At 46.5% G+C, this 22,841-nt stretch overlaps 2 long non-coding RNA genes across 7 annotated transcripts; both read right to left on the bottom strand.

Moving 5' to 3' along the window:
• Positions 1 to 17,627: 17,627 nt before the first annotated feature.
• On the bottom strand, positions 17,628 to 18,746 carry LOC123057648 (uncharacterized). Its single transcript, XR_006426898.1, has 2 exons — positions 18,320 to 18,746; positions 17,628 to 18,240 (listed from the first exon to the last, which is right to left on the bottom strand). It is a non-coding gene; the product is annotated as an uncharacterized lncRNA (long non-coding RNA).
• A 522-nt stretch (positions 18,747 to 19,268) lies between these two features.
• LOC123059943 (uncharacterized) lies at positions 19,269 to 22,629 on the bottom strand. 6 transcript variants are annotated; one of them, XR_006427660.1, is made up of 6 exons: positions 22,325 to 22,629; positions 21,537 to 21,688; positions 20,843 to 21,121; positions 20,693 to 20,739; positions 19,834 to 20,003; positions 19,269 to 19,636 (listed from the first exon to the last, which is right to left on the bottom strand). It is a non-coding gene; the product is annotated as an uncharacterized lncRNA (long non-coding RNA). The 6 variants fall into 6 exon arrangements; XR_006427658.1 differs by having other exon boundaries at positions 20,622 to 20,739; XR_006427661.1 differs by having other exon boundaries at positions 19,270 to 19,636; positions 19,834 to 20,739; positions 20,843 to 20,890; positions 20,998 to 21,121.
• Between the last annotated feature and the right edge of the window lie 212 nt (positions 22,630 to 22,841).

A 22,841-nucleotide genomic window follows, 5' to 3' on the forward strand; every position in this document is an offset into this window, starting at 1 on the left:
GTCGGGATGAAGGCGAGCTCCGGCGGCGGGACTTGGCGGCGGGGCCGGCCAGAACTCCTGCTGGTGGCGCCCGACGTCCCTAGCGAAGCGGCGACCGTGGACTTGGCTGAAGAGGACGGCTCGGGCAGGAGCTTCTCTGCGCGGGGAGGAGACTGACGGAGAGCACCGAGGTGGAGGCGTGCAGGCAGCAACATGTCCTGGGAGGTGGAGCTCGTGGCAGGACGGAGCTGGATGGCGTCGCGCCGGTGCGGGAACGACGGCTCCAGCGCGGGGATGCCCGGATCTCGTCGGAGTCGAGACCAGAGGCGCGCGGCGCGGCTTCCTGAGGAGCTTGGGGCGGCCACGATGAGTGAGCAAGCAGCACGGGGAAACAGGAGGCAAGGCAGAGCAGAGGCTCGCCGGTGGGACAAAGGAGGACGGGCGCGGGGCGACGCTCTTCTTTGCCTCTCCTCCCGACAGCGCGAGGGAGGAGGCCAACGAGGGAAGAGGAGGTGGATCGAGAGAAGGGGTTCGAGGGGAGATGGCGGCGCTGCGGGAGGGAAATGGTGAGATTGAGATGGGTGTAGGGTTAGGTCGGGGCGGCTAGGCCAATGGGCCGGCGCGGGAGGCCCGATTGGTTAGGCCGCAGTTGGGCTCTCAGCTTCCTCTCTCTCTTTCCCATTCTTTTTCCATTTAAAACAAAACAGAAAAAGAGAAAGAAAAGAAAGAGAAGGTAGGGGAGGAATCTGGGCATGGGGATAATTTTCACAGACTCGTAAAAATGTGCTCGTTCCGAGAAAATAGAAAAGACCAAGATTGAAAGATGTAAATTCAAACTCATTTGAATTTAATTCAAATGGGTTTGAACTAGGACAAGGTTTTAGGAGTATCCAAAAATGTTGAGAATTTTGGTAGAGCTCCGGAAAATGGTAAAAGAATTATTGGCAAGGCTAGAGAGTCAAAACTTGAAGAAGAAAATGCCAAGGGATTTAATATGCAAGTGTGGTTCATGGGTGATTCCAAAACAATGGAATATTTTATAATATCTCCCTAAATGTCGGGAGGGTATGTTTTAAAGAGAAACCACCATGTGAGTTCTCTCAATTTAAATGGATCGAAGACCCATACGGTTTATTTAGTTGAGTTAGAAAGATTAAAGACATGATGACATGATGCAATGCACATGATGTAATGATGAATGCAACAAGCAAAAAAAAAAACAAATCACACGACGAAACCCGGAAATCATAGAAGGCACCTGAAGCTCCGACCATAGGGCGTCACAACGCGTTACTATCGTTGCCATGTGTCGGTCCCTTGACGAAAACGCTTTCATGACGTGCCATTTATCATCACAGAAGTGATCACTTCCATGATGAAAAAATGATTATTGTCATGGAACACATGCCCTACAACACTAGTATGATCGTTTTGAGTTTGTTATAGAATCGTCACGAATGCACATGAATGACAGAAAATATGACCTATTATGATAAATGTGTATCATCACGAATGTGTCTTTTTTCCGTAGTAATGCATCATTAGCGATAATTCTACACCTACGAAAAGATCTACGTAATCTTACTTACCCTTCCATAAATACTCTCCTCCCTCTGATTTAAACCAGGGTCGGCCCCAGCCACTAATCCTAAACTAATTAATTACGTCCAAATCAGCATTTATGTAAAAACCTCACGTAACCGTACGTGGATCTAGCATTGCTCGCACCACTAGCAAGAGTAATTCCGTCGGTATTTGACCTTTTTATGATCCTGTTTAGGGGTGTACTAGGTGGAATAATTGCACCTGAGCTGGTTAACAAGAGACTACTACCAACTGCAACCGGAGGCGCATCCTTTGGGCGAGTGCCCAACCCATCCATTCCCCTTTCCTGTCAGTATCAACATCGACACTAACCTTGTCACTATTTTTTGTCAACATCTATATTCCCATTATCCTCCGATCCATCCAAAAGAGGTTGTGCCATCCCATAGTTACTCTATCATGATAGTGATACCCCTACCTCCACGAGGCCCGGAGGCCCTTGAAGATCAAAGCGGAGGGCGGGTGAACACCATCGCCATGTTATATAGACAAGTGACCAATCATCCCACATATAAATCCGGGAGACTTTCGTATTTAACTTTAAAAACACGCATCTTATTTTTCTTAACAATAGGCACATGATTCTGGAGGGGCTCCCAATCCTTTCTCCTTCGCATAGAATTCCCCAACTTTTCCGCCAAGGGCTTCACCGGAGGACCAAAGCCATTAGGGAGGTCATGAAATTGTATCCATATTTTGAAGGTGTTTAAATCAATAGAGGATGGCTTTTCATCAGTTCAGACATTTGGTTGTGTTGGCTAGTGCATAAAGCTTCACAGGTGAAAGCATCATAGTCGACAAACAACTCCGGATGGCACGGAAGGTCCAGGGTCCACCCCCCATGACTTTATCCCAGTAACCGAGATAAGAGAATCGCATTGTATATAAATTATCCCTCAAAGATCAAAACTTCACTCATTGCGCGAGATCCCATGCGCTTCTCCTGGTTTTATAGAACAAAAAATCACCAACTCACGAGTAGTACGTACCCTGCCTGTCGCCAACTAGAGGGACATCACCATTGAGTTCGACAGCTCATCCTGATAGATTAAATGATCCCGATCCTCATCTCTAACCCCCAAGTGCTCCATCATATTCTTCAAGCTCCTTTTCCTCACGAGAGAAAGACACCGATGCATTTGCCGCCATTGCTGCCCTGTGTTTCATGAAACGTGAGAGTGTCCCTGTGCCAAAACCCTAGACCCCAGCCCCGCCAAGGCCGGGCGACAACACTAGGGTTGCCCAAACGGAGGAGCGGGAAGGAGGAGATTGGTGGAGGGGAAAGGGTCTCAACGACAACAGGGTCAACGAGAGGAGGAACCCCTAATGAGAGGGTGAACCGCACTGTTTTATGTATACATACACTTGGGATCTCTCTTATGTCTTCATTTGTTTCTACCCTAGTACTTGCTGAACTCCCGATTGATAGTTAGATGTTGGGAACACAGTTTATGAGATTACTTGCAAGAATGATGACGATGTGTAGCCAATTTTTTTATAGTTTCACCATTGGTGTAGATAGATACTAAAGACATCTTCAACACCGACCCGCAAACCTCCCCAACCGTCCGGATTGCACTGTCGGGACCGCGGTAGCCATCCAACGCCGACCTATATTGGTCCGCGGAGCGATCGGGATGCAATTTCTCCCGTAGACCAGAGACAAAAGTGGGGAAGGTTTGCGGAAGCTTCAAGATTGTTTTGGCGCAAGGTGGTGGTCTGTTTGGTGGCCTGCTCCGGAGCGCCCGAGGTGAAGGTTGGGATCGGGAGAAATCCCTGTCGGCCGAGCCAACACCGATGTGGTGGTGCCTGAGGGTGCCGCCGGACCTTCCTGGCAGGACGTTGGGGGCTACCCATCCTCTCTCCTCGCCGCGTACTGGAGGAAACCCTTAGCAGCAACGTCATCATCGTCGCATCCCTTCTTGAAGGTGTTGATTGGTACCGGCTCTTCAGAGTATAGGAGATTGGTGGAGGTTCCCCGATGGGCGCGGCGGTCGGAAGCTTCTTCGTTTTTGTTGATCCGCCGGTGTGGGCATTTGTTTCTTTTTTTTCTCTATGTTTCTTTTAGGTGTGCTTGTGCTGCTTCCGCTCCAGCACCTATCGTTGGTTGCATCGGTGATGGTTGCTTTGTTATACAAAGCGGGGGGAAATCTTATTTCGTCAATCTTTAGTTCTCGGGCTGATGGCCGGAGACGGGGACCGGACGATCATTTAGATTAGGTATAAATTATACTCCAAAGTTCGGCTAGGACCGCTTTGATGTATTTGTAATAAAATCCGTCATGTTTATATGAAATCCGGCCGTATTTATATGAATTCCGGACTTGTTTAAACGAATTTTATCGGTTGGTTCGAGTTGTTGTGAAAATGTATGCGGCTATGGTTGGATGTCGTCCTCCCGCATTCGTGTGTGCCGACGGATGTGGGAGGATTTTTACGGGTTACAGGTTACGGTCGTAGTGATAATTTAGTAAAACTTGCACGCCAGTGTGGGCAGTACGTGGTGGAGGAGTTAAAAACTGTTAGATGTAGCTAGATCCGATACACTAGCTGGCTTCGTGTTGGTTCGGTGTGGTAGAGGTTTGTTTATGCAGCGCGGAACAGTGGACGCACGGGCGTGGGTACTACTCTACTAGCAAAAGTACTGTCTAGTAGTACTTGCCTCTCACGGCTTACGGTGGTGATGCTGACGAGTGTATTTTGTGATGGCCGACTGCATCTTGCTGCGGGATGGATGGGTGATGACTTGGCAATGGCAATCGTATCGCTGGCCGGGCCACGGTACCCGTGTGATGCCTCCGGCGTGCTTGTCTCTTGCTCGTCGCGCCGGACATGGGACAGGCAGAGGGCTTGTCTCGTCTGTCGTCTTGGCGCTAGGCAAAGACAGAGCGCGAACCCGCCGTGGCGAGATGGTGATACATGACCAGGTTGCCTGGTCCAGTCCACTAGTGTGCACAGCAAAACGCATAGCAACAACAACAACTCCATGGGCACAAGTGGTACGCCCGGTGCGTGCCCACGCCGTTGCTCTGGGTCCGTCGCCTCGTGTCTCCGTGGGTGCCTTTTGGTCTGCGCCGAGAGGCATCGTGGTGGGGAGCGGTGTCATGTCATGTGTGGTGTGGCGCCGCGATAAGGTTCCACATGGATGGGTGAGATGCAGTGTGGACGGGTATGTGGACGGACGTTGTGGCTCGTCTATGCGTAGCTCGCACGTTTGAGTCCCTTTTTTTATGTTTTGATCGGGACGTTTGAGTCCTTGTGTGACGCGTCGCCGGCCATGCCGCTTTTCTGTTGAGCCTTTTCCAAGGCGCTCCATCTCCATTTCGTGGGTCGGCTTCGAGCGTGTCGCAAGCATGCATCGAGTGCGTGCTTGACGCCGTACGTATGTATAGTACGGGGCGGCCGGAAAGTGAATGTGACGAGACGAGACTCTGGTTGGTTGTTGGATCCATCCAACGGTGGGAGCTGGACCGCACATCGCGGTTCTCAGTGGACTGACTTACTACCTTCACAGTGGGATTAATATATGTGTTGTGTCATGCATCACTTCATTTATTAGGTTATAGATTTATATTTTTTTAATATGTGTGATATTACAGTAACTAGTTATGTTATCACATGCCTCTCTTTATTCATTAATTACATGCTACATCATCTATTTTACCTAGATAAGTGTGATGTTACCACCTATGTTACTTCCACTGTGGGTAGTCTAAGGCGAACTCCACCGCACGATCCCAAACGGACGTCCCGATTGGCCGGATTTTGTTCCTTTGGGGTGTCGATGGGTTCGCCCGTGTTTGACTTTGTTAGATGGATCGTGCGTGCGCCCACCGCGCGGTCGTACCTCAAATCGTGTCCGGGGTGGACGTGAATAAAAAATATAAAAACTAGAATAAAATAATAAAAAAGTAAATAAACACATTTAAAAAAACATAAAACATATATAGGGGTCGGCCACAAAACGGCCCAATTTCCACGGCCACTTAAAAGGCTCAGTTTCATAATTAACATATAAAAACAAAATAAAAAACGCTTCCCGCACGCTCCTGCCGCGCCCGTCGGTGCCGTGGCCGTCGCCGTCTTCGCTGGCCGCCGGTGTCGTCGTCATCGCTGACGAGGTCGATGTAGGCCGGCAGCGTCCACAGGTGGGCCGGTGGTGCCTGGTAGACGGGGGCGGGCTGGACGGCGGGAGGTGCTTGCACCACCTCCTCCCGTGGCAACGCCTCCCGCTCCGGTGACCGCGGCGGAGTGGGGCACCAGTTTACGCCCACGCCGGCGGCCATCACCGGAGCAGTGCAGGACCAGCCCCACCCCTGGCCCAGCAGTTACTGGAACGCGGCCACCGGCTCCTCCTCCTCGGGGATGGCTACCTCGCCGGCAGCGGAGTGGGCCGTCATCTCCTCCAGGCCCTCCCATTGCCGCTCATCGTGCGTGTACATGGAGTCCTCCATGACACGCGCCATGAGACGGGCCTCCTCCTCCTCCGTCATGCGAGGAGGTGGTGGCGGCGATGGAGACGGCGAAGGCGACGGCGCGGGTGTGACGCTGCGCACCCGCCTACGACCGCGCTCCTGGGGAGCAGGCGCTGCGCGCTCCTATCGTGGCCGTCGCGGCCCCGTCGAGGTGCCGGTGAAGAACGACGCGCACCTGGTGTCGTGTTCGTCACGAAACCAGGTGTCCCAGAGCCCGGAGTCGGGGGCGTACCTGGGGTCGTAGAAGAGGTCATCGGGGAGGAGGCGGCGGGGGCGCTCGATCTCCTTGTCGCAGGCAAGGCCGCTCGTCGGGACCGGCGGGGTCGAGACCCGATCGGCGGAGAGATGCCAGTTATTGGGGAGATGGATGTCGCTCCAGGGGAGCGGCGTCCTCGTCTCCCAATAATGGTGGCACACCGACGAGCGAACGTAATGTCGGTCGCGCTCGCCGGCGGACGTGGGCGCGATGGAGAAGGCGGGTGGTGTGGGGGCCCGGCGTGGTGGCGATGGCGAGCCGCGACGGCGTCCCGACGAGGAACCAGCCTCGCGGTCATGCTTGCCTTTTGCGGCCCATAGCTGCGGGCGACCGACCGGCGAGGTGTTGGCTAGGGTTTGGGACTGGGGCTGTCGGGTTTCGAGGAGGCCGCGGGATGGCGTGGGGCAGTGTGGACGACGACCCGTCCATGCTTCCCATTTAAAGAAGGACGACGACCGTTCGATGTGCGGATGACAGGTGGGGCCGCCCTCTCGTGTGCATTGATGTGGACGGGTGGTAGGTAGGTGGCCGCCTGCCACGCGGCCCCGATGCGGACGAGGCACGCGTCCGTTTGATGTCCGTCGCGATCCAAACCCGCGCAAGTTTGCGCCCGAAATGGGTCGGCCCGGACACAAAACGGACAAGATGGGTCCGGGTCGTCGCGCGCTGGGTCGCCTCCTTTGTCTGTTTTACCCCAAACGGACGGGACCGGACATGATAGGGTCGCGCGGTGGAGTTGGCCTAAGCTTTGCTGCGGTGCCTCCTGCCTGGCCGCTATGAAACTCGATTCTGTATATGGGAAAATTTGACAATTTTGACCTGTGAACGAAAACATTTCACAAAATAAACTGCGTTGCAAAAAAATTCACTTAGCTGACCGTTTTGAGTGGCACCCAACACGAAGGCGCCACACCCTACGGTGCAGCGCCTAGCTCGCAGGCGTTGCAAGTCTGTCCAGCGTGGCACCCCGGGTCCCACTCCTGGTTGTGCAGCGCCTAGCTGAAAGGAGCTGCACAGTGTAGTGCAGCGCCTAGCTGAAAGGAGCTGCACTATCTTATATTAAAACCGTTATAACTTTTAATCCGTGTATCCGATGAAAACGTGCCTTATATCAATGTTGTGCATTTTTCTATGTTCTACGCAATGGTGGCATTTTTATCTGTTACGATCAATTTGCTTGATGAAAACTCTGTGGAAAAAGTGCACCATAATATAACTGTCAGAATCTCTTAAAACTTACAAACTTGGCATGATGATATCCATTGACCTATAGCTCTTATGCATTTGCATCCTACATGAGTTTTGCACTACATAATGTGTACATTCACGCCATGCCTATCCTTGCCATGTTCATCTTTAACATGTTCATTTCTTGCATGTAAGTGACTGACATGATATAAATGAACTTTTGTTACAGAAAGTTGCATTTTGTAAGAACCATAGTAATTAATCCTGGCATCACATGAATATGATCTAACTATGAAAGTTGGAAAATCTTATGTCTACTTTATCTCCATGTAATTTTCATACCCACTAAATATTTGCATCACTATGTTTTTGAGACACTAAAGTACCTAAGGCAATATTCTACCAGATTAACACTTATGAATTTCACCAAGTCCCTCGATGTCAAGAGAACTTCGCATTTTGTAAAATGCATAGTAAATCAACCGTGCTTCATATGGAATAACTTTATATATGAATTTGAGCATCTCCATGTCTACTTTCAGTATACCACACGTGTTTTCACAAAACATGTTCATATCTTGAGTTTTACCAAACCCCTTGGCATGAACTTGATATGTTTTCCATTTAGAATTTTGTGCAGATTGGTTTAGTTTTCCTGCTAGCTAAACTTTGTTTTTCATTATTCTAGTAAGATAAGCCTTCTGACTTCCAGCTAGTAGCACCAACAACTAGTTTTTCTGCTAATTCTGTTTTGTCATCCTGGTTAGCACTAGGGTGTCCTAAGCTATCAAGTTCAAACCGACTCACTCTGTACCGACCTTATACCCTATATATATAGCAGTACGCAATACAAGCAACTACATCTTTTTTCAGTAGCCTAAAAGCTGAGGTCAAATCAAAGAACATGTGCTCTTGCTACTGACAACAAACATTATAAGTGTTAAATTTTAAGAGTATATAAGTATATATCTTTACAAAATGCAAAGTTCTATTGACATCCAGTGACTTGGTGAAATTAACGTGTTAATCTAGTAGAATATTCCCTTAGGTACTTTAGTGTCCCAACAACATAGTGATGCAAATATTTAGTGGGTACGAAAATGACATGGACATTGATGAGGAACGGACTAGCGAGACGCTAATTTGTTCGTGTAGATGGCCCGGTCTTTCACGGCGATGCTTGATCAACGGTCCGTCTTCTTGTTCCTCCTTGCAACCTCTAAGAATAATTTTCACCCACGTATGAAAATACATGAATAAAAATAATGATCCCCTTGGATCAGCACGTAGGTGTTGATGTGATGATCAACCCTTCGTTGCTAGTAAATTTTCACGATAGAAAAATCACAGATGATATACAAGATATGGTCGCCCGAAACTCGGATGTTTTCTGTATGTCTCATAACTCACGAATAAACCAAAACTGCCCCATGATGATCCTCCCCACGCCATGTTTTTCTTATAGTCCAAATCTGGTCATACTATGCGTACATGACCATGCACGTCTCTTTGTCTTGAATCTAATGCATGCAACACTTCGTTGATCTTTGGTCTGCTAATTACAGAATTTATTCTCGATCCACACAACTGACGTACATGACCATCGTTTCCTCGATGCAATCTGACCACATGCATGACATTATTTTCCAATGGCTTCTCTCCTTAACTGGCTTAGCTTCGATAGCATTAACAATTGATGATGCCATGCCCGTATCAGACATAAAGTAGACATAAGATCGATTTTCCAACTTCCATAATTAGATCATATTCATATGATGCCAGGATTAATTACTATGGATCTTACAAAATGCAACTTTTTGGGGTAGAAGTTCATTTATATCGTGTTAGTCACTTAGATGCACGAAATGAACATATTAAAGATGATTAACATGGCAAGGACATGCATGGTGTGAAAGTACACATTGCATAGTGCAAAACTCATGTAGGATGCAAATGCATAAGAGCTATAGGTCAATGGATATCATCAAGCCAAGTTTGCAAATTTTAACAGATTCTGTCATTTATATTATGATGCACTTTTGCCACAGAGTTTTCATCAAGCAAATTGATCCTAACATAGATGAAAATGCCACCATTGCGTAGAGCACAGAAAAATACACAACATTCATGTAAGGCACGTTTTCATCGGATACAGGGATTAAAAGTTACAACAGTTTTATATAAGATAGTGCAGCTCCTTTCAGCTAGGCGCTGCACTACACTGTGCAGCTCCTTTCAGCTAGGCGCTGCACAATCAGGAGTGGGGCTCGGGGTGCCACGCTGGACAGACGTGCAACGCCTGCGAGCTGGGCGCTGCACCGTAGGGTGTGGCGCATTCGTGTCGGGCGCCACTCAAAACGGTCACCTGGGTGAATTTTTTTTCAAAGCAGTTCATTTTGTGAAATCTTTTCGTCCACATATCAAAATTGTCAAATTTGCCCTGTATATGTTCCTGGTCCTTCACGTGCCGGCAACAGTTTTCGTCGTGGTGGAACGGCCATCGCCACTCCAGCCTTCTTGCGGGTGTACACGGCATATACGTGTACTACTCAATACATGGCCGCGACTGACGACTTGTCAACTGAATCCACTGCACTGAGCATTCCAACCGGCCGGGCATTCATCCGGATCTATAGATTGTAGAATGAACAGCTTTGCTTGTCTCGTGTTCCCAGTGGATATTCAAGTTTCGGTGCAAGTATCACGTCACTACTACAAGTGCTCAATATTCTGGTTCGTGCGATCTTGGGCCGTCGGCGCCGGGTTACTTGTCAGGCCAACTTCACCACGCGACCGCATCTTGTCCGCGCGCGTCCGTTTAGGATAAAACAGACGAATAACGCGGTCCAGTGCGCAGACTCAAACGGACAAATGTCTGAATTTCGTTCGTTTTCGACTCATCCTTGATCCAAACTTGCGCTTGGTTTGGGGTGAAACGGACACGCGCGGACGGCTTGAACGCACGTCCTTGTCCCCTCCGTGGCCCGCATATCGGGGACACTAGCAGTCCCTCCGCTCCCAACGCTTCCGCCCTCTCTTTCCCGCCCCGCCTCGCCGCCGCCCGCCGCTATTCTCTGGCCGCCTCCTCACCGCGCAGCCCCCGGCCGTCCCTACCAAACCACGTCTCGACATGGCCGCCACCACGCTAGCGCTTTGGCCGTAGTTTTGGCCATCGATCGAAGGTTTGGCCGTCATCGTATTTGCCGGTCGCAGAAGGGAGACAACCGCCGGCGACGTACCACGGCGGCCTCGGCAGCTTCCGACGAGAGCTCCAGAGCGGCCAGTAGCCGGCCGGCAACCACCCCTACTGCGTCGAGGTGATCATCGCGGCCTCTTCGCCACCACGACCGCAAGGTGTTCGGCATTTTTCCCACAAAGGTATGGACAGTGGAGATGAGTTTTTCTTCCATCACTTCCTTTGTTCGTCGGATGATTCGTCGTCGGATGATGAAGATCTCGTGGTGGCTGCACTGGTTGTTCACGACCATATTCAACGGCAGCTTCCTCGGTATAGGGGGTCAGTCCATGGCCGTGCTCCCAACCTGAACCGCAACAGGGAGAGAGGCCACGCCCTGCTCTATGCCGATTACTTTGCCAACATGTCGGGGATATACCCCGTGGCGTAAACCGGCCGGAAGTATAAACCGGCCGGACTGGATGACTCACTGGTAACCCGCCCGGAGCTTGGCGGTTCACGGGCTACCCGCCCGGTCTTGGCGGTTTATTAGTAACCCGGCGGGCGGGTCAGATGGATGACGAGGCCCATGGCCCAGAAGGTCGGTTCACGTTTAATGGTGGGCCGGTTTATGGGAAAAGCACAAGGATTATTCCCTTACAAAGGAGGCAAGACTAGGACTCCACTTGTAATAAAGTAATCCTAGTCCTAATAAGACTAGTCATGTAAACCGCCCCTTCAACATATATAAGGAGGGGCAGGGCACCCCAAGAGGGACAAGATTTACAAGTTCCACGAGTTGGACAAGTTAGGTTTAGACAATAGCTCTCGAGATAGAGCACTCTTGTAACCGTGGTCATCATTATCAATATCAATGAAGCAGGATGTCGGCTTTTACCTCCACCGTGAGGGGCCGAACCTGGGTAAAACATCGTGTCTGTCGTCCCGCTCAACCCCTCTCAAGCTACCACATAGATGCGTTGGCCTCGCGACTAAGTCCTGACACTAAGGACATCTGCCGTGACAATTCCACGACACAACACCCCGCTCTTCAAGCCGGATAAATCCCGTCACCGTTTTCGAATGGCAAGGCATGTGTTCAATCGTATCCGAGAGGGAGTGGTTGTTCATGACCCATACTTCGAGTGCAAGACGGATGCCCTTGGCAAGCTTGGATTCTTCTCTTACCAGAAATGCACCGCGGCCATCCGCATGCTTGCATATGAAATTCCAGACGATCTGGTGGATGAGTATGTGCGTATGAGTGAGACAATATGTCTGATGTTAATGTACAAGTTTTGCCAGGTTGTGATCGAGGTGTTTGGCCAAGAGTACTTGAGGCAGCCAACTGCCGCTGATACAGAGAGATTGTTGGCGACCAACGCAGCTAGAGGCTTTCCAGGCATACTTGGCGGCATAGATTGTATACACTAGGAGTGGAAGAACTGTCCATTTGCTTGGCAGGGTCAGTACAAAGGGCATGTCAAGGCGTGCACTGTCATATTAGAAGCGGTGGTATCACAGGATCTTTTGATATGGCATTCTTTCTTCGGTATGGCAGGTTCTCACAATGATATCAACGTGCTGCAGTGTTCTCCAGTCTTCGCGAGGCTTGCAGAAGGCCACCCCCACCTGTCAACTTTGAGATCAACGGTCACCAGTACAACAAAGGATACTATCTAGCAAATGGTATATATCCTCATTGGTCAACTTTTGTGAAGACAATCTCAAAACCTCAAGGTGAGAAGAGAAAGAGATTTAGCCAAATGTAAGAGAGTGTTAGAAAGGATGTGGAACGTGCTTTTGGTGTGCTTCAATCCCGGTGGGGTATCGTTCGAAACCCCGCACTGTCATGGGATGAAAGAAAGCTTTGGGAGGTGATGACTGCTTGTGTGATCATGCACAATATGATCGTCGAGGACGAGCGTGATGAGAGTATCTTCGACCAAGGATTTGATTATCAAGGTGAAAATATTGAGCCCCTGCACCAAGACCCGGCCACATTTGAACAGTTTGCCCAATTCCACCGTGAGATGCATGATTGGCACACTTATTTGAATCTTGAAAATGACTTGGTAGAGCACGTGTGGGATCACATTTGCAACCAATAGATGTATTGGTCCATTTTATGTTCAGTGTAGACAACTCTATTTGGTAGTAAAACTATTTTAATTTTCAGACAAACATTTGGGATGTAAAATTAGTTTTGATAAAAATATGGGTATTTTTGACCGCGACGGACAGGTTGGGGCAAAGGGATAGGACCGTGCGCTGGGCGCACGACCATCACATCCTAGGACACGTCCGGACACGACTTCATTGATCTACCCAAATGTACAGAATCCGGATAAAACGGACCTCCGTTTGGGGTCGCGCGGTGTTGGCCTCAACATTTCCGTGTGGCCACCCGACCGTAAAATGGACGGACGGTACCGTACGTAGGCACACATGCCGCAATTGCCGCAGCCAAAAACAGTCGAGCGGCGGCAGAGCGCACGTTGCGTGGTTGAAGAGGAAGTTGTGTCGGATACTCCATCCCACTTCCGTTGAATCTTGAGTCGAACCCAGCTGATGTTTATCCAGATTTTTTAAAGGAAGCTGTTGTGTATCGATGGCGACCCGAGTGTTAAAAAGTTATGGCGGTCTTGAATGAGCATGGGTCTGCTCAGGCAAACAGATGGGAATTGGATTCGTGGATCGTGTTGGTGCTCCCGGCTAGTAGGCTGTCCCCATCCCAGCGACATCCAACTCAAATCTCGGCGCTAGTGAATTTCCACAAAAAGTCGCGACATAGTCCAACTTGGCAACTTCCCAACATAATTATCTACGACAGGGTATATTACTACCAGTATATTTTCGTATGGCTAACAGCAACCGATGAGGTAGAAGAAGGGTCAAAAACCGCTGTGAACCTGTCCTGATCGCAGAAGAGGCTCCAGTAAAACGAAAGCTGTGGAAGAGCAGACCCACGCCAGGACGGCAGGTACTCGATGGAGCTGCACTTGGCACGGAGATTTGTTCTTCTGCCCGGCAGCGTCTGACGAGCGGTCCACAGGGCATGGTAAACTCCGCCCATTGGCTCAAGGTTTTCTTCCTGGCGACCGGCAGCGGCAGCGTAGCGTCCAGTGGATTGCAGGTCGCCGTCGCATGGTTACACGAGCCAGGGAGCCCGTGCCTCGTAACGCTCACTGATGACCTGGGGTCCTGTGCTCGGTCAAAACGAACGCTGCGGGACGAGACTGCCAGCCAAGTTGGAGCACCCATTCTTCTATCGTTCATAGAATCAATCATTCGTGGCTGAGGTTTCTGGCTGGTTTGTGGAGCCAATGTCACCTCACCTCCGGTCATGTGCCTTTGATCTTTGTTTGACTAGGTGGTTTTGCTTTGCATCCACTCCAGACCCGCCGTCCAGCACAGTGCCGAGATGCATATGCAGGCGGTGCTTTTGGAAAAATATCAACGCTAATGCCGCATGACAGACAGGGGTGGTTAAGTTATCCTTGTGTTCCGGCGGCTGCTTTCTGGTGTCAATGTCAACTCGGTGGCGAATGAATGGATCTTCAGATTTCAACCGATGGCGACGGCCAGTATCGACCCAATCCTTTTTTTTAACATAAATCCATTATCTATATATATATATATATATATGTAGGGTCGCGCTATTCGTCACTCTGGATGAGGACCCGTACGAACCACACATACAACCAAACAACGACCACCGTATAAGAAACAATAGCTATGAGGTAAAATTACAGTGAAGTGGGCGCCATATCCAGCATAATAAAGTTACGACATGGAGCAGAGGAAACTGTCCTGCTCTCCACTCCCCAGGCGTGTGCGAGGTAAAGTCACGGCATGGATGGGGAAAGAAGGTAAGCAGATAATTGTTTTCAAACCTGACTCGTAATTCTATTAAAGAACCATGAGACGAATTTTCAGCGTCATAAAGCTGCAATTCTCGGTGAAATCAAGGAGATTAGCATAATCTTTCCGGTTATTGGTATGACAGCAAATGCAGTTGCGCGCATGGCCGAGCTCTGCCCCTGCTTTCCAGTGTACTAGCTCTGCAGCAGAAGTATACTGTTAAAGGAATGAAATAGCTCCATACGGTTATAGTCTTTTTTGACAATTAAGGTTCTATAGGAATGTGTCCGGAGCCTGTCAGGTAATGATATTACTAGCCAACTATGCAAATACACAATGTAAATTTCTGAACACAAATTACCTTCAGCATCATGCAAAATACTAATGGTTGGGGTAACACATACGGATAAGGCGACCTATAATTACAAAAACAAACTGACTTGATAATGTTACACTGCGCTATATGCACCAAAACATCAGGTCTTGCTAAAACAGCCTCAAAATGGTTGATGCCTAGCATCTTCCAGTCTTCCTGGAAGCTCCCTTGCACCCATTGTTCAGACTCGATAAATCGTCATGGTGAATAAAGTCTACAAAACTATGAGACAAAACTGCGCTTACCACATCCTTTGCTCACATGCAGGATCATGAACTTTAGAATGAGCAACCTAGCAATTAAGTGGAACTCTAATTAGTCAAAGCCAATGGGATAATTTCAGTCGACTGTGTCAAACCCAAGTTGGTCTGAACTCTGAAGATCAAGATTCAGAAACTGAGACTGAATCCACTCGAACTAGCTATCTTTATTGGATGAATTAGAGAGTTTGAGCGCAATACAAGAGGAACATAAGGTCAACCAGGAACACTTGCGGCTAAGGGGGAAACCCTAATACTACATGAAATGGTTTTCCAGCGATCTAGAAACTGGGTTTTATAGCCTTACAAAATGAAGGAACAGTAAGAAAGTAAAAAACAGAAGCTGGTAGACATTGTTCTCTTTGCCCGAAAGGTGAACAGCGACGCGCCCGCGATCTTCAGCCGTCCGATGCGGGATGGACACTATCCAGAGCTTGAGGAGGAGGCGAAGCGGTATGGGCGTCGGAGGAGCATCTCAGATTGCAGATGGATGGTACTGGGAGGTTTGCGCCAACGGCTTCGAGTTCAAACTGAACTGAATCTCTGTCTGCAGTGTTCTAACTTCAGATGCTCGCAGTTGGGTCCTCACATACTGCACTTGAATGAAGCTTGCAGAGTGAACTGTTGAAGCTTAATGACAGATTTTACAACTACAAGCTGTAGTCACAAAAACATTAAAACATGGATAGATTCTTACCAACAACCAGTGAATGAGACATGATGGTCCAAGATAAATAGAGCAATGCTCTTTGCTAGAGGAACACACGCATGCAGATTTTTACTTCTAACGTTATACGTACAGAGAATTAAATTAGATGATAACAGAAATAGAGGAATGCTCTTTCCTAGAGGAAAAAAACGCATGCATAATTTTACTTACAACATATACATACAGAGAATTAAACTAGATGATAACAGAAATTGCGCAAGCATCAGGCAGAAATAATACCTTTTAATATAGGACTTTATGGTAATTGAAGTTCAAAGTCTCTGGCTATTCTGCTCCCATTTTATGTCCACATTTTTTTCGTCTCAAATGCTATGTGTAGTTGTTGTCATACTGTTAATTACAGATCAAGCTAATGTCAGGCTTATTTGAAGTATGAGCCTAAAAGTGTCTACATTTTATCTCTTCTGTTATGCTTGCATAATGTAAAAATGGCTCCAGGAATCTCTAGATTAAGAGCACTCGCCAAGACTCCTGCCATCTCTTTAGTGGTTTTCTTTGTCTGGATCACTAGCTACTTATGCTTGTTACACTACCTTCTGCTAGATGGATGGATACATTTTTCCAAATCTATGTCACATTAAAGGAACTAACTTTTGGATGATTGCTGACAATCTAGTAAACCACAGCAGAAGGACCATCTAATTACTCTATGTGCTGAGCTGAAACATGTTGGCATATCACTGAGGAGAAGAAAGAAACTAAAAAATTGACTACTTAGTAGAATGACAGAATGAGAGGCATAGATGCATAGTTCTTTATTTCCACATATACCATTTCCAAAGACCAACTAGAGCGGAAATTGTTAGGGGCCCAGCTAAATAAAATAGGAGCATCGTAGGTGCTTGTTACTATACCATTAACTACAGCTGAAACTATATTAGGGGCCCAGGTAAAAACAAATAGAGACATAGTAGGTACTTACTCCCTCCGTTCCCAAATATAAGTCTTTTTAGAGATTTCAACAAGGGACTACATACCAAGCAAAATGAGTGAATCTACACTCTAAAATATGTTTATATACATCCATATGTTGTAGTCCATTTAAAACTTCTAAAAAGACTTATATTTAGGAACGGAGGGAGTACTTGTTAGTATACCATAAACTACAGCTGAAATCACAGTAGGGGCATGGTAGGTGCTTGTCAGTATACTATTTTCTCTTCCTGCATGTAAGTAGCATTTTCGAAACATTTTGAAACTAGTTAATGGCAAACTACAGTTGAGTTATTAAAAAAAATTACATCTCAGTGATCCACGGAGACGTATATGAACTACAATGCGAAAAGATTTCAAATAAGCATGACTGAATGCTTTCAATCGATAGAAGAGCATACGAGATAGAGCTAGGCTCCGAGAATCTAATTAATTACTACACTGGCATTCGTGATTCAAGTCATAACACCTTCAGAGGATAGAAAAAATATTCACAATATTTGCATAAAGTCTGAAGAAGTGTTGAACTATTGGGGGAATGTTTTTTTTTTCTTCTTCTTTTGATGCGTGATTTTTTTAGTCCATAGGTTTGATGATGTGACAGTGAAATCTAGCAGAAAAGTAGTCGTGGCAGAGTAGTACTAGCTGGTAGTTCTCCATGATGTCATTACAAAGAGTAAAAATGATTATCTAACAAGCGTTGGGACACACACTGACCTGTGAAAGAAAAAGAAAAAAGTCATGCGAATTAACCAAATCAAGTTATCAATATGTAGCACAAACAAATTAACCTACAATCAAAGTAAATCTATTATCATGCATGATACAACGATTGCATTTCTTATTCTCTAAAAATATCCATAATCTAGTGTTCTTATTCAGAAAAGAGGAAACACCAAATCTTGGGAAGAATACAAAAATAAGAAAGAACACATCAGGGCAACATAGTGCAGCGACTTGAGTCTGCAGAGGTCGTGTTTCTATGTTGCACTGCCCACTGAAACAAACATGGTCTACACAAGCGACTACCAAAACATCAACGCAAATATCCTTTGCCATCAATTCCTTGATAAAAAAACAAAAAGACACCTTTCTACATATAAGCAACCGACTACGACCAATCTGCTTCTTTTAGCCTGAAAAAACAAATTTAGCTCGCTATTGATAACTGACGAAGCAAGCAATAGTACGTTCTCTATTAATAAGTGAGGATGAACCGCGTACAAAATAAGGGCTTTTTGTTGTCGGATAGAATGAGGGTTCTTGTTGGGGCTGAATCCCAAAATTTGCGCTTGAGATCAACGAGGAGCTCCACTCTTCCCGTCCACTGCCTTCTCATTGTGCGGCGGCAACCGGAGGAGCAGCTTGTTGGGCAACCCGTGCTTCCTTTGCTCCGCTCCTAAGAAATAAGAACCCTAACCCTAAAAATTCAGAAATTAAATGATGAGAAAAGGGGAAGAGGAGGAGGGAGTTCTTACCGGCGAGAAGACGAACAGCGGTGGGGAGGGATGCCGGAGAAGGCCGCTGTCGCCGCCGAACTCGCGTCGATCGGATCTTTGCACTGTCGCCACTTCGACTCCTGGTCGCATGAGAGAGGGAACGGGGGAGTACTCCACACGCCAGGGTGGGGAGTAGCCCTCGCCTCCAGGTCGTCCCTCCGGCACAGTTGTCGTCACTGTTGCCGCCTCCGCAATCGGAGGACGGACAGGGGAGAGAAACGGCGTCGACCCAGCCGCCGCTTGCTATTCATGCTCGAAAATTAACCGCTCATAGCTGGTTAGAAAAGATACAAGTACATGACCCCAACTAACGACGGGGTGGGCTTCTTGAACGACCAGCGAACCCCTCCCATCGACGTAAATTTACAGGGCTGAAACATAATTTTAAAGCGATCGAGGTGTCGAGGTTTGCTTAAGCCAGACCGTGGCTCGGTGGATGCACCAGGGTGAAGAATTACTTATTCTTCACCCTGGGTCTTATATATAGGGTCGCGCTATTCGTCACCCTGGGTGAGGAATTCTTATTCCTCACCCCAGTCCATCTCCCACGACCACTACATGAAAAGGTAAGAAGTGAAAGCACTTGAGGTAGGATTACAGGTCGAAGAAAGAATCAGCTTCCATTTCGTAAAAAAAAAAGAGGGAGGTAAACTTACGACATGAAGTCCCCTTTTTAGGTCGTTCATGGTTGCAACTAATCTGGCGGATCAAAATGACTGTAAAAAAAAATAATGCCGTTGTAATATTACGGAATGAGCAGTAGAGGCGTTCCTGACTTTTTTACCCATAGGATGTGTGTGTATATTGTACGTATCTTTGGCCAATTACATCTAGTCTCTAGCAAAATTGAAAGGCCTGCATACTTTGGATTGTTCTACAAACTGCAAGACTATTACGAAGGGAAAACAACTGTGACAAATTGATTTAGTATTACAATCGGAAAAAAAGTAAAATTAGGTAAAGTCTTTGAAATTTCATTTCTTTGCTCAAAAAACAGTTTGAACACTTTACAAAAGACATGCAATTGGAAAATGTTTGTTATGAAACTAATAGCCTCATGAATGAGACGACATGCCACCTCCTTCCATTGCCACAATTGGCAGGCTCACTTAGTTGACATCAGAAGCTACACGTTTCCTGTCTCCATTGTGAGTAGTTGGTGTTTGATGTTTGAAATGGCAACAAAATATCTATAAGAAGCATCCATAACACCAGTTGATCTGTTGGATATCCGGCAATGGAAAACTTGTTTTTTGGCCTTGCCACATTCACCTGAGAGCTATGGACGGTGGCTATCTGCAAAATAACTCGTTAGTACATATCCCACTCACCAGATCTTGGAATTCAACATTAAATAATTAGGAGTGATAAATTAATAGATCCATGCATGTATTGCAACACACGAAGAAATTACAGGTAGTAAAAGGAAGAATGCTACACAGCTTCACAAAAGGAAGAGTAAGAAAAATCAACGATATGAAGGAAAGTTCTACCTTTTCTACTTCATGGCAGAGTTCGATATTTTCAGACCAACTTCAATTGAGAATGGACATGCCATGCTACCCACCGAAGCCAGCTATGTGCTGCTCAAATAGACAAATACTGCCGAGTAATTGTGAAGCAACGTTTTGGAACTATTGGCTTGCTTATAGATATCGGCATACTGCCGGGATGAAAATGGAAATGATCAATAGCAGACTAGTTAGGCTATCAGCGTACTGCCGGGATGAAAAATTGAAATGATCAATAGCGGACTGGATAAGTTATGTATGCAAAAGCATGCATATAACCATGTAGATGAATCAATATGAAATGGAGTGAAAAAAGAGCATGTCAATGGCACTATGACAGTGTTACAAATGTATTAAGTCATAGAGTATAAATTGACCATACTTTAATGGACAGCTTTGCAAGATAGGAAAATGGGTTGAAGATGAACAAAGTCGATTCCTTACAGTACATGAACCTAATGTAAAAATGATATTTCGATCTTCCATATAGAATCCATGGTTACGATTTGTTTCAATAATGTACCAAAATAGATGGTAAATCTGCAAGCTTCGACGGAATGTAGAAACTTGGCAGATATGATTTTGTTTTAATGATAAGTGGCGATGTATGTGTTAATTTTTTGTAGCAACTAGCCGCATGATAAGAAATAAAAAGAAATAATCATTATCTCATTATACATCAGAAATTATTCCTTGGAGACATGCAGAAGAGGAGCCAAGCATTTTTTAATTTGTGCATGATAAGTTGCATAGATAGTCATCCTACATACCAACATTGTATTGAAGTCAAGGAGCATCATTTGAACATGAAACTTGAGCGACAAATCAAGCAAACACTTACATCTGGACCTACGAAATGTGTACCTCACAAGCATGTGGAACGTATACCTGAATTAAATAGACAATATTCATCTAAATTGCATACAAAATTAGAATAGAAAAATTAAGAGAACTAGTAACCCCATAGCATCGACTTGTTGGCAGGATTTACCTTACAAACGAAATTTGATGTCAGGACATGAATTTCTGAAACAAACAACTGCAAATTCTAGGTTTGCTCACCATGAAATCCCGAATGGAAAACAGTAACAAAATCTGAACGGAAAAAAAGCCTAGCTGGACTCAGGATTTAGCTTGCCACCGTACCCTGACATCGAAGCTCACTCGTGTGCTCCGCCCACCATATAACCACCCGCAGCTGTGCCGAGGCGGGCCGGCGCTTGCTGATGTCATCCACCGAACCGGCCGCAGGCTCCCAAAGCTTCAAAACCTTTGGGTAAAAGGAAAAACAGTCTCAGAAATTGTCCTAAAAAAGAACGATTTAAAAGATTCACGTACACCTAAACCATGTACTTATATGAGCACACAACTAGTAAACACTCCTTAATCTAAATCGGGTTATTCATTTTTTGTAGATGGCTTAACAAACTCCAAAATAGAACACTCGCCTTGTCCTGTTCTTATGCAACTAACACAGTTAATGTTTGCTAATAGGAAAAATTGGTTTGCTTTATACAAAATCTTTGATTTGTTGGAACTGCCGAAGACACTAGTCGTGAATTCCAATTAGGTAACTGCATAGTCCAGCTAGCTACGCCAACAGCTATGCCTGATTGTACTATCTTTGAATCAAGCTAATTTCCTGGCGTACATGACAATCTCCTGAAGTGACTGATGCAACAAACCTTGATATAACAAACTGAAGAGCAGCCGAACCCCAATCCTAATCCTAACGCATCAGAACAATAGTGTTCTCACCAGCGCACCATTGCCTCGTCTCCAAGTCCCTTGCATACATATTCTTCTACTCCTAGATTGCTTGGCAGAATTCCAATTCCTCGTTTGCCTAATAAATTCATAAAACATAAAGTTAGCATCATCAATTCAAATCTTATCTTAAGAATAGCACAGAACAAAAATCCTCGTAAAGTGAATATTCTTTAATTAAGAAATATTGCTCATACGTATGTGGAAATTTCAATTAACACAAAATTAGAGAGAATTAGCATTGTCAGCTAGGTACAGGTTGATTCTTTATTTACATCATTACAAACATTCAATTAAGTCGTACCAATCATTTATTGCTACACGATGGAAATTAGTCAAATTTAGACAAAAGAAAAACCAGAGAGAGGATTCACATGTCCCGTGACAAACAAAAAAATATCTCAGCCAGATCGAAGCCTGATACTGTACTGTTGTTCCTTCGTCTCCGCGGCCTTGAGCTCCCCCTCTTCTATGCCATCCACATGGCTCATCTCCTCCGCTATGATCTACACCTCTGATCCCACAGCCAGGAGCCCGTCTCCAGCATTACCTCCATCGCCTGAGCTCCTCATTTTTCTTTCCTTTCATTTCTTGCCTTTCTTCCTCTTCCCCTGCACCGCTCCCAAAAACCAATAACCCTAAACCTAGAAATTCAGAATTCATCGAGGAGGATAGGGAAGTTGAGGAGGAGGGGGGGTGATCTTACTAGCGATAATACCGCCGGCGGTGGAGAGGGACGCCGGAGAAGGCCGTTGTCGCTGCTGAGCTCGCCCGGACCTTACACCACCCACGGCGCCTCTGAGTCCCTACCGCATGAGAGAGGAAAGGAAGTACTCCGCGTGCCAGAGAGGTAGTCCTCGCCGCCGGGTCGTCCCTCCGGTGCCGTCGCTGCCGCTGCCTCCGGATGAGGGGATGGGAGATTGGGAGGAGAGGAAGAGAGGAACGGACCGGGGCAGTGGGCTGTTTTTTTTTACATCCGGGGGAGGTGGGCGACCGGTTAACTTTTCCATCGATCTAAAATTACATTGACTAACGTTTCGCTCGGTCGATTGACCAAGGTGAGGAATATTATTCCTCACCTAAAGTCACTAATAGAGTTTATATATATATATATATATATATATATATATATATATATATATATATATATATATATATATATATATATATATATGCATATACTTTTCTTGATGGAAATACTGCATTTGTTTTAGATCACGCTA

The sequence above is a fragment of the Triticum aestivum genome, chromosome 3A, assembly GCF_018294505.1.
Source record: "Triticum aestivum cultivar Chinese Spring chromosome 3A, IWGSC CS RefSeq v2.1, whole genome shotgun sequence".
NCBI lineage: Eukaryota > Viridiplantae > Streptophyta > Magnoliopsida > Poales > Poaceae > Triticum > Triticum aestivum.